The following is a 13,024-nucleotide window of genomic DNA, read 5'->3' as shown; positions in this document are numbered from 1 at the left end:
TCCTGATATTTTATGACTTTATATCTCTCTGTATGCAAGCACTGTAGTCACTGGTTGTGGCGATTTCAATGATCAATGCTATTTTTGTCTTCTTTTCATGGACCACTATATCCAGTTCTCTAGCATCTATTTTTTGAACTGTTGGTAATGGGTGATCCCATGTGATGTAAACTTCATAATTTTCTATGATGCTTTGTGACTCATGTTTCCAGTGTTTTTCAGCCACTTCAGTACCATAATGTTTACACAATCCCCAGTACAGCAGTCTTGCCATATTATTATGCCTTTCAGTATACGGTCCTTCTGTCATTAGTACATCACAACCAGCAATGAGGTGTGCAACTGTTTCCAATTTAGTTGTACAAAACCTACATTTGTGTGTTTTTCCGGGTCTATATTATGAGATCGAAAAGACCGGAGAGCAAACGGCTTAAACATCAAAAATACCGTACCTCGAAGTCACTCTTGTCACACCCCCTGCTAATTATATATACCACCTCTAAGATCCCACTACAGAGATGAAAGGGCAAATTTTCTGATCGTCACTGTACCGCAATCTCACAAAAAACACATCGATGAACGGCATTTCCTTTTGTTCTACTGCCATAATTGAGTTTTCTTCTAACTTTAAACTCTGTCGGCATCAATTCTCATGTAGTTTATATGTCATTGGAAGGCAAGTTATTTGTCTATAATTTTTAGGGTAGCTTGCAGGTTCACTCTTAAGTAGGAGCATTGTTTTTCCTGTTAGCCAGGTTGGTATCTTTTCTGGGTGTGCATATAAATAGTTCTTACTCGTGGCTAAATCTTTATGCAAAGATGTTAATACTTTTAACCAAAAGTTTGGCACTGCATCTGGGCCTGGAGTTTTCCAGTTAGAGGCTTTCTTAAATTTGTTTCAATCTGTTTGGTTGTTACATGATCCCATTTCATATCTTGTACCTTAAAACTTTTTATTTTTTCTTTTACTTCTTCTATCCATTTAACATCATTGTTATGTTCCATGGGATCTTCACAGATACTTCTCCAAAATGTATCTATTTCTTCTTTTTTTGGTGGTCTTTCAATTCCTTTTCCCTTGTTTCCCAATTCTCTATAAAACGTTTTTGGGTCATCAATAAATTGCTTATTTTTACCTTTCCTTTATATTTATCTGCGTATTTTCTAGGTTTTTCCGTCTGTGTTGAGATTTTTAGTTTATTATTTGTGATACTGCATGATAATACTGCACATTGCTTTTATCATTTCTATCATTCTTAATACTTATGTTGATCTGTTCCCTCTTTTATATTCTTCTAACAGTGACAATTCTTGTCTTAACTGTTCATAGTTTTCTCTATTCGATACTTCCATGATACCATTCGATTTCTCCCCTTCCTTACCCCTCACTACCTTGTGTTCTTGTGGTAGAACTTTATCAGTTATTAATGTTGCTGTAAAGTAATATATCCTGTTTACTTCTGTTATATCGCATGGATCTCCATGGACAACCATAATTACCGTGTTCATTTGTTTTATCAAACTTCTGACTTTTGAGGTTTTATTGACCTTCTGCAGTCTAACCCAGCCACTGGAGATAAACAAGCCAGTGCATTTCTTTGTGCCAGTCCCAAGCCCAGATAAATGGGGAGGGTTGCATCAGGCAGGGCATCCAGCATAAAACTTGGCCAAATAATTCATGCAGACACCAGTAAATATACACCAGTAAATATTTACATACCAGATCAGTCGAGGCTCGGGTTAACAACGACTGCCACCAGTACTGTTAACCAACAGGGTGCTGGCAGAAATTGGGCTACTGTTGGCCGAAGGAGATGAGGAGGTGGAAGGCATGGCTGAAGGCAGGAAGAGAGGAGAAAGGCTAGGACTGTGGTAGTGAGGGTCGGAACTTTGAATGTTGGCAGTATGACTGGTATAGGGAGAGAGCTAGCCGATATAATGGACAGAAGGAAGGTTGGTATATTGTGTGTGCAACAGACCAGATGGAAGGAGAGTAAGGCTAGGTGTATCGGAGATGGGTTTTCAAATTGTTTTATCATGGTGTGGATGGGAGGAGAAATGGCGTAGGAGTTATCCTGAAGGAACAGTATGCTAAGAGTGCTTTGGAGGTGAAAAGAGTGTTGGATAGAGTGATGTTTATGATGCTGGAAATTGATGGTGTAATGATGAATGTTGTTAGTGTATATGCTCCACAAGTTGGGTGTGCTATAGACGAGAAAGAAAAATTTTGGAGTGAGTTGGATGAAGTCATAATGACTGTACCCAAGGGTGAGAGAGTGGTGATTGGAGCAGATTTCAATAGTCATGTTGGTGAAGGGAACAGATGGGATGAGGAAGTGACGGGTAGGTATGGTGTTAAACAAAGGAATGCAGAAGGTGAGATGGCAGTGGATTTTGTGAAAAGGATGGACATGGCTGTGGTGAATACGTATTTTAACAAGAGGGAGGAGCACAGAGTGACATACAAGAGTGGAGGAAGATGCACACAGGTGGATAATATCTTATGTAGGAGGGCCAGTTTGAAGGAGATTGGAGACTGCAAAGTGGTGACCAGGGAAAGTGTAGGTTGGGCAGCATAGGATGGTGGTTTGTAAGATGACACTGGTGATCAAGAAGAGGAGGAGGAGTGTTAGGGCAGCACCAAGGATCAAATGGTGGAAATTGAAAAAGGGTAATCATGAGGTGGAGTTCAGGGAAGAGTTAAGACAGGCATTGGGTGGCAGTGAAGAGTTACCAAGTAGCTGGGTAACTACAGCAGAGCTAGTAAGGGAGACGGCTAGAAAGGAGCTTGGTATGACATCTGGACAGAGGAAAGACAACAAGGAGACATGGTGGTGGAATGAGGAAGTGCAGGAGAGCATACAGAGAAAGAGGTTGGCAAAGAAGAAGTGGGATTGTCAGAGAGATGAAGAAAGTAGACAGGAGTATAAAGAGATGAGGTGCATGGCAAAGAGAGAGGTGGCAAAGGCTAAGGATAAGGCATATGAAGAGTTGTATGAAAGGTTGGACACTAAGGAGGAAGAAAAGGACCTGTATCGATTGGCTAGACAGAGAGACCGAGCTAGGAAAGATGTGCAGCAGGTAAAGGTGATAAAGGATAATGAGGGAAACATACTTACAAGCGAGGAGAGTGTGTTGAGCAGATGGAAAGAGTACTTTGAGGGGTTGATGAATGAAGAGAATGAGAGGGAGAGAAGGTTGGATGATGTGGGGATAGTGAATCATGACGTGCAATGGATTAGCAAGGAGGAAGTAAGGATAGCTATGAAGAGGATGAAGAATGGAAAGGCTGTTGGTCCAGATGACATGCCAGTGGAAGCATGGATGTGTTTAGGTGTAATTGCAGTGGAGATTTTAACCAGATTGTTACATAAATTTTGGAAAGTGAGGGGATGCCTAAGGAATGGAGAAAAAGTGTTTTGGTACCAATTTTTAAGAATAAGGGTGATGTGCAGAGCTGTAGTAACTACAGAGGGATTAAATTGATAAGTCACAGCATGAAGGCATGGTAAAGAGTAGTGGAAGCTAGGTTAAGAAGGGGCGTGATGATTAGTGATCAACAGTATGGTTTCATGCTGGGAAAGCACACTACAGATGCAATGTTTGCTCTGAGAGTGTTGATGGAGAAGTACAGAGGTCAGAAGGAGTTGCATTGTGTTTTTGTTGACTTAGAGAAAGCATATGACAGGGTGCCTAGAGAGGAGTTGTGGTATTGTATGATGAAGTTGGGAGTGTCAGAGAAGTATGTAAGAGTGGTACAGGATATGTACGAGGGTAGTGTGACAGCAGTGAGGTCTGCGGTGGGAGTGACAGATGCATTTAAGGTGGAGGTGGGATTACATCAAGGATCAGCTCTGAGCCCTTCCTTATTTGCAGCAGTGATGGACAGGTTGACAGACGAGATCAGACAGGAGTCCTCATGGACTATGATGTTTGCAGATGACATTGTGATCTGTAGTGAGAGTAGGGAACAGGTGGAGGAGACCGTGGCGAGATGGAGATATGCTCTAGAGAGAAGAGGAATGAAGGTCAGCAGGACTAAGACAGAATATATGTGTGTGAATGAGAGGGAGGATAGAGGAACAGTGAGGATGCTAGGAGTAGAGGTGACAAAGGTGGATGAGTTTAAATACTTGGGATCAATAGTTTAGAGTAATGGTGAGTAAGGAAGAGAGATGAAGAAGAGAGTACAGGCAAGATGGACTGGGCGGAGAAGAGTGTCAGGAGTGATTTGTGACAGACAAGTACCAGTAAGAGTGAAAGGGAAGGTCTACAAGAGGGTAGTGAGACCAGCTATGTTATATGGGTTGGAGACAGTGGCATTGACAAAAAGGCAGGAGTTAAAGCTGGATGTGGCAGAGTTAAAGATGTTAAGGTTTGCACTGGGTGTGACGAGGGTGGACAGGATTAGGAATAAGTATATTAGAGGGTCAGCTCAGGTTGGAAGGTTTGGAGACAAAGCCAGAGAGGCAAGATTACGTTGGTTTGGACATGTGCTGAGGAGGGATGCTGAGTATATTGGGAAAAAGATGCTAAGGATGAAGCTACCAGGTAACAGGAAAAGAGGAAGGCCTAAGATAAGCTTTATGGATGTGGTGAGAGAGGACATGCAGGTGGTTGGTGTGACAGAGCAAGATGCAGAGGACAGGAAGAAATGGAAGCAGATGATCCGCTGTGGCGACGCCTAATGGGAACAGCCAAAAGATGATGATGACTGACCTTCTGCAGTCTATTGCTTTCATTGATCTTAATATGTCTATCTATGTCTATTAAATCAAGCAACTCTTCTCTTAGCTCATTTTCTTCTGAACTGAAGGTATATTTTTTTTGTTTTTCATTTCCTGCTGGTATTCTATAAAAGGTTCTATATCATCTTCCTGTGGCACATTTTCTTCAATTTCATCCTGTGCCATCTATTGCTCGGTCATTTGGGAACTCACTGGCCTATCACTCCTCAACACTGACTGCATCAGAGTTTCCACAGTTTCCTGTTCCTTTCCTTGCTGTCCAGCTTCAAGTGAATGTTTATATTGGTTTCTTGTGGAAGGCTCCAACATTTTCTATGATAAGGAGCATTTTTTGGGATGGAAGATTTTGTTAAGGCTCCTAGCATTTAATATTAATGCCTTGATGTTTTCTGGATTCTGTTTTGTTATATTGAAAGCTTTAGAGTTTTAGAAAGCTGACATTGCCTAGAAAAGGCGCTGTAGAATGGACTGGGATTTAGCCAATACACAAAAACCTTTGGGAGTGAGGTGCAGATCATCCCTGGCAAAGCTACCATCTCATCTCAGGCTGATATATATATATATATATATATATATATATATATAGATGTATATCACCCACTTTGAATGACAACAAAGATAAACCACTTATTGAAAAGAATAATTGTTTGCTCATACTATGGCATCATTCTTGATGATGGCAGAATGCTGCAACTGCCTCAGGCACATATTTGAAGAACTCCATCATGTCTCATAAAGTCCAGGGAAGTACATCTCAATTTGTTTCCACCCACCTGTTTTATGGGTGTGTCATATGCATACTTGTAATGCAAGGACATGAGTGTCTGCATAATTTGGTGAATCCTGGCAGCTGATATACAACTGACCATTACCTTCTCCTTGTACAGCCCTGTAAGTGGAGCATTTCTCCCCAGGCCTCCGCTGAAAACAGGCTCTGTGGAACCTAGTCGGACATTCCTGGTCAACAAATGTTAAATAAATAAATTAAATAAATAAGTGATATGTGAGTGTGTCTCACTATGGTGTAAACTGTGATACGGATATTGTATTGTGTGAAGATTATGGGCTTTTAAACTGAGTCAGTGTGACACTTAGATGTATGTTATATTGTGGATGTTGCCTGTTTTGTGATTGTAAGGTCGCATGGGGGTACTTGTTTCTTAGACTACTTTTTTGATGCCTTTGTGGTTTATATAGTTTACTTTTATGAGTCTCAACATGTTAAGATTCATGTGTTTGGTCTGATTTGTGCTTGCTTTGTTTAGTGTGGTGTTGTGTGGTACTGGTAACCTGCTTCATATCTGTTGTGCATTTATGTGAGAGCTTTGTCTCCAATGACATTGTATAACTGCATCTGTCACACACTGTGTCAACTGGTTTAAGTACTAAGTGGTTGCCAGTAAATCAGAGACAATTTCTACATAGTCCAAGGTGCCGCTTTCAAACAGGCTGACAACAGAGATGGCTGGAAAGTGCAAATAACTCGGGATTCAACTAGAAGAAATAATCTCCTGGATCAAGCATTAATGAATCATGAAAATTTGGCAAGTAACTTGGCTAACCTATATCCTTTAGGTACTTCTGACCATGATTTAATTAATTATAATCCTGTACAAGATAAAGCAGCAACAAGAGAAATAACATTTTATGACTTGAGTATACTGAATGAGAAAGAACTGCTTTATGACTGAACACTATTCTCATGGGTTGAACAAACTGATCTAGATAAGTTTTACAGCAGGTGGGAGTTTTTAAAAATAAGTGCAAAGAGCACCAAAGTAAACTAACAACAGTAGAATTCAACAATCATCCTAAATGATAAATATAAAGAACAGAATATGAAAGGTATACAAGCAATATAAAAACAGTCACCATAAGGAAAGGCTAAAGCTTTTTGCTAATGATTTCAAGAAAGCTCTATTAGACAAAAAAGGTACTTTGAAGTGGAACTAGTTAAAAAAAATAACAATAACAAAAGATAAATATGTCAACTCTCAGAGAAATATGTGTAATGGCATAGGACCACTTTAGACAAATTGTTTGCCAATAAAAACTCTTAGGGGGGAATTCTGTAAAGCCTACATGGATTAATTCTCTATGTAGGTATAGTGGCATAGAGCTTACATGGAAGTAAGCAGCAATGCAATCCAGTAAACAGAGCTGAGAGGCATGCATGAGTGCACGAACACAGAAGTTTCCATGTCATGCAAATCACCTCATAAGTAGGGGAGCTGTATGCAAATGAGGGTGTTGGAGTGATGCAGCAAGCAGATAGGCAGTCCTGCAGACCCCATGTTGGTGTCTGAAGTGTACATGGAAAAATTCTGTGTGCATGAGATAAAAAAGTGAACAGGGGCTGTAGAAGTCCAGTTAGAAGGACAGAAATGACATAGTAGACACAGATATGTGCAAAATGTTGCCCTGTGTGTCCAAAAAGTATTGTAAAATAATGTAAAATAATTAATTTTTTAATACTCATATTATGTTTGCATGGGGCGCAACAGTGCACAAACATGCAGTTATGCAAAAAGAAAATATTTAAAAGTGTAAAAAGAAAAAAGAAAATATGTCACAATAATGCATTATAGGGCATTGCATGGAGTATGTACAATGATAGACTTCTGTGGTTGTTAAGGAGGCAGGGTCTAGAATAGTGTAGTTTCCTGGTTGTGTGCACAGATCTGTATGCAAATGAGCTGGGGTTACTGAATAGCAAAAATGGGTATCCGTGCCAGCAGATCATATCTGTGTAGCCCCAGAACCATGTTGGTGTCCACAGAAGAGGGTTCATTTGCATTTCTTTAAGCACATTGGAGCTCAGCAGTACCTGTTTGTGCGCTGTACCACTGAGCTGAGCAGGGGGGTGTCCAGTGCTCGCTAAGCTTTGCTTAACTTCAGGGTATATGTTTTAGTTAGTTTGAGTGTGTATGCATGGTGTGCTGCTATGCTTAGCATGCCCATCTATAGAGGTGTGTCCATTGTGTGCTGAGCATTGTTTATGTCTGCAGCATGGGTCTGCATGCCACAATACTTAGCAGGAAAGGCTGTTTAAAAAAAAGAAAGAAAATTGCCTGGGAAAACCAATTACTGATGACCCCTGTACCACTTAAACTGGGCTATTAAAACACTGATAATGATGTACTAGGCAGGTGGAATCCATCATAGGTAACCAATCTCGCAGGCTGTACCTACAGTAGAGCAGTAAAAAACGTGCATGCACTCTACAATCTGATTTCACTCCCATACTCTGCACCAATGAAGTACAAACATGGTATTTTTAACTAAAGCAATTCTAGGGGCTGCTGCAGCTCTGCTACATCTGTATGTTCTAAATGCTGAGGTCAGTGTTGATGCTGCTGTTGACGGTAGGCCTAGACCAAGAAGGAGAAGAGTGTTCAGACCAGGGTAACCTTATAGGAGATAGAAGAGCTGGAGACTGTAGAGTGCTACAGGGTGGACAAGGACATACTACAACAACTCACTGAACTCTTCCACCCTCAACTCAGATCTAGAGCCAACAGAGGGGAACCTATCACAGAGGAAACAAAGGTATGTGCAGCCCTTAGAATACTAGCTACAGGTACTTTCCAAAGATCAACTGGGGACATGATGGGGGTCTCACAGGCATCAGTATCCAGGGTACTCCTCCAATTCCTGGATGCCATGCTAACACATGCCAGTGAGCACATTTATTTGCCCTGCACCCCTGAAGAGAGGGCTAGCAGTATGCAACTTTTCTACCATGTAGCACACTACCCTGAGGTATTGGGTGTCATAGACTGCACTCATGTACACATCAAAGCACCATTCGGTGAGGAGAGTAGAGTCTACATCAACCACAAGGGTTATCACTCCATCAACTGCCAGGCCATGTGCAATACCCAGAGCATTATCATGAATGTGGGTGCTGGGAGCGCTGGTAGTTATCACAACTCCCATATCTGGCATGCATCACAGCTGTACCAAATATCTGTCAAGGGGGACATCCCATATGGGCATCTTCTGGGGGATGCTCGCTATGCACTGGAACTGTGGATGATGGCACCCATCAGATATGCACACACACACCCACAAAAGAACGCCATAATGAGACATCCACACAAACTAGGAACATCATAGCGCATGTGTTTGGGCTGTTTAAGTCACAGTTCCAGTGCCTAGATATATCTGGTGGAGCCCTAAAATACTCTCCAGCTACATGTGCACAGATGTTCACAGCATGTGTCATGCCACACAATATGATCCTTTGGAAACAGCTGCATCAGGATTATCAGAGGGATGGGATACACAGCCCCCCCCACCAGTACCTAGGTCCCCACAGCCACACACACACAGGTGGACTCGGAGGAGGAACCCCCTGAGGCTGTCCCTATAGGCAGTTCTAGTCATGCCCAGTATGCCCTGTCCTTGTCTAAGAGAGGGTTCTAGGGACTGACAACTTACTCTGACTTGCATACATAGTAAAAAGGATGCCAGCCACACCACACAACCTGTACCTAACCATGTATTGGCAGTGTACTGTGCGCATCAGATAGTCAGCCCTAAAACACAGGTCTCTCAACCTCTACATTTGCAAGGTAAGTCACTATCTTCTACAACAAATGTATGGGGTACTAGACTATGGTAGCATATGCATGGACCTGAGGCATGTATGTAAGGGAATAGAGTGGGCTACTGGGCTACATGAAGAGAACTAACAGCTACTTGGGACAACAGTACTCTGTCCAATGCCGGGTGCCCCATAATATGCATTTGGCCACAGGGCTGGAAACACTACTGCATTATGCAAGGGAAATGCCAAACAGTGGCATCATAGAACAGTTGCATGATTGTCAATGCCAGAGTCCCCTACCCCCAACACATCAGTGTTCCCATACAACTGCAGTAACAGCATGTTTGCAAGGATATATCAGCAGACCACACAATTCCAGGGCTGTCCCAAAGAAGCTGGCCACATGTTGTATTTTCCAAAAAATGCAGGGGTCACAGTGTATGTCTGTATGCTGTTGATAGTGTGAGGAATTAAATCTCACATTCTGGTGGCTGGTGTAACTCACTGGGCTAAGGAAATTAGCATGGTTGATGGTGTTGATGGGTTGAAGCTGGCCGCACCTACAACTTTTGCATGTGAGTTACTTGTATGGTAGGAGTCCCACAGACTGTCATAACACTGCAATCTGTTACTGCAAGGAAGCTGAACACAGCCAGAGAAAATGGGGGGACAGAGGTCCAAACCTACAGACATTATACGTGCTGTGAGTAACCTAGAAGGTGGCTAATATAACAGCAGGTTGCAATAGATCAGATTAGCCGCAGTATGTAAAGACCATCACATAACTGTGTCAGCACTTACAATGATTCAGTGGACTGAATTTTATAATATATTACCGAATAAATACAACTGCATGAGGAACAGAACAGACATATGGGGCAGAATGCTGGACATTCTGCAAAATCATATACAGTGAGAGGTATGAAGACTGTCACCCTGTGTGTGGTGTTACATCATGTACCCCAGTCACATCACACCTCTCAACCTCTTAGAGCAGGGAATCTGGACAAAGCCATAAACAATACTGGGAAAAAGTCCCAATTATAAGGAAAAGGACTAACTACTGGCCAGACAAATGTGGAAAGTTGATAGAATTACAGGTCTTGCATTAGCATGAATCCCCTGATGTGTATGGAGTCAGTAACTGAAATGTCTCTCATCATATATAATGTCAATCTATAATGTCTATGATCCTAATGTGCCAAAAAATCACAATGTTATGTAAAACATACCAAAAATATGAAGCAAAACTCCACACATTCCATTACATTATAATTAATAGTTAAGGGTCACATGTTACATTCAGCAAACAGCCAAGGGCCAGGCATGCTTTGGACAAAATATCAAGGAGATGCTGGACTGTGGAATCAGGTCCAGCAGCCAATTGGCTGCAGCACACAAAATCCTAGACTGGAGTATAGGTAGGTCTGGCCTGGAGTCACCTTGTATGTAATGACAGTAACACGGGGCATGTTCATGCACTTAGCTAACATGAGCCCATGCCTGTTGCCTCATCTGCCCTGATATGTGGACATATAAGCTACATATACATATCTGTCTTTCTCTATCCCTCTCATGCTTGATTAGTGTCTCTATCAGTATGTTGCACATATATGTTTATATATATATATATATATATATATATATATATATATATATATATATAGATATATATATGATAACAAGATGTATATATTGTTATATAAAGAAGAATGACACATAGACTCCACACATACATCTATAGAACGCATTTAAATTACTGACACAAACAACTACATGTAAGGAGACAACCCTTTTATACAGATTGAGATAGATATGGGTGAGGATGTACGAATGTTCCCACAAACCCCTGACTGCTGCGGTTATTTGCACATACATATCACAACAGCCATGTGAAGGCACCAGACCAAGGCTGTAACAGTACATAATCCACTCACCCACAGATCTCTGAGCCTGAGCCTGCAGGCTGTCACCATGCAGACAGATATAGGTACACAGGTGGTGTAATATACAATGAGTGCAATGCAGTCCTTCGACAGGCCATATTGTCCCTGCCCACATGTCTGCCTATCAAACTGCAAACAGCCACATATGGCCAGACTGGTAGGTGTACACACATACCAGGGATATGACCAGTTATCTCACCCCTAGGACATTAGATGCAATAACAGTACCAAGCAGTATCACTCTGCAGGCCACACATGCTGTCTAACACAAGGCCACTTAGTGTATTCCAGAAGTACTGTGCCTGCATCAATATATGCAACAGACATAACCTGTGGCACGTATGATAGATACTGTGATCTGTAGTGTGTAATACGTGTTAGGTCAGAGTTTTAATCTCACATTGTGTGTGTGTGTGTGTGTGTGTGTGTGTGTGTGTGTGTGTGTGTGTGTGTGTGTGTATAGCTACATATATATATATTTATATTTATATATATATATATATATATATATATATATATATATATATATATATATATATATGCATATGGACATGCTCATATGCACTGTCCCTGCACAATGGTATGCATTTTTGGCCCTGTGACTGGCTGCTGGTCTCTAAATTCCCTCCTCTACAAGACCTGCTGATGTAATCTACCTTAAGAGCACTGGCTGATAATGTAGTAACAGATCAACAGTGTGGCGCCGGCAGTAAGTACTGTGAGCTATAGTATGTAATACTAGATAGGTAAGAGTTCTAAGCTTACAACATCCAACTCTGTATGTGAATATATCTCCTTGCAGCACTTCAGACAAGCCCTATGGGCTATCTCTGTGCAGTGGTTATGCATTTTATGCCAACTAACTAGCTGCTGGCCTCAACAGTGGTCTCTGTTACAAGGCTTGCTGATGTCATCCACCTTAAGAGCACTGGCTGACAGTGTAGTAGCAGATAAATAGCACGGTGCATTTGAAACATACTGTAAGCTATAGTGTATAATTCTTGACAGGTAGGGGTTCTACTGTCACAACATTCAACGTGTGTGTGTGTGCGTGTTTGTGTGTGTGTGTGCGCATGTGTGTGTGTAAATATGTCCCCTGACAGAACTAGAGAAATGCCTATGTGATCTACCCATGTGCATTGGTTATGCATTTTATGACCCTGTGACTAGATGCTGGAACTAAATTGCCCTTTTCTACATAAGCATAATTGATGTCTGCCACCATTTACAGTTGTACGTGCAGACTACCCAGCCGACATGTGTTAAGGGTACTAGAGTGTATCACAGGGTATGAAAGCATGATGCTGACTGTCCCCATTGTCCCTGACACAATGTTCTACACATATGCACCTAGAGAACCATGCACATATACTGGCATACCTTGTTGTTGTCATATCTTTGCAGTGGTGCCATGCCATCCTGTGCCACTGTATTTCTGCCATGTATCCATAATTGCACCACAGGGACTCATGGGACAAAAACATATACAGCTCCATGACACACCTGTCATTCTGTAATACTACTGCCAGTATACCATCAGGCAACAAAGATACACAGCATTTGATGTGTACTCCTGACACATGCCAGCATACAGTACCTGTCGTTGCCCACAACAACTGCCATGGCATAACACTTCTACACTACACAAACGCATATAAAATGATATGGTCATCCTGTGCTTCAGACAAATATATGCAGGTCCCAGCATTGATGGCATGGATGGCAGGGATATGACACAGGTATCATCACATACACAGGGTGCAGTATGGTGGTGCTGG

The sequence above is a fragment of the Protopterus annectens genome, chromosome 2.part2 (assembly GCF_019279795.1).
Source record: "Protopterus annectens isolate FY-2018-M chromosome 2.part2, PAN1.0, whole genome shotgun sequence".
Classification (NCBI taxonomy): domain Eukaryota; kingdom Metazoa; phylum Chordata; order Ceratodontiformes; family Protopteridae; genus Protopterus; species Protopterus annectens.
Note: the sequence above shows the minus strand (reverse complement) of the source record.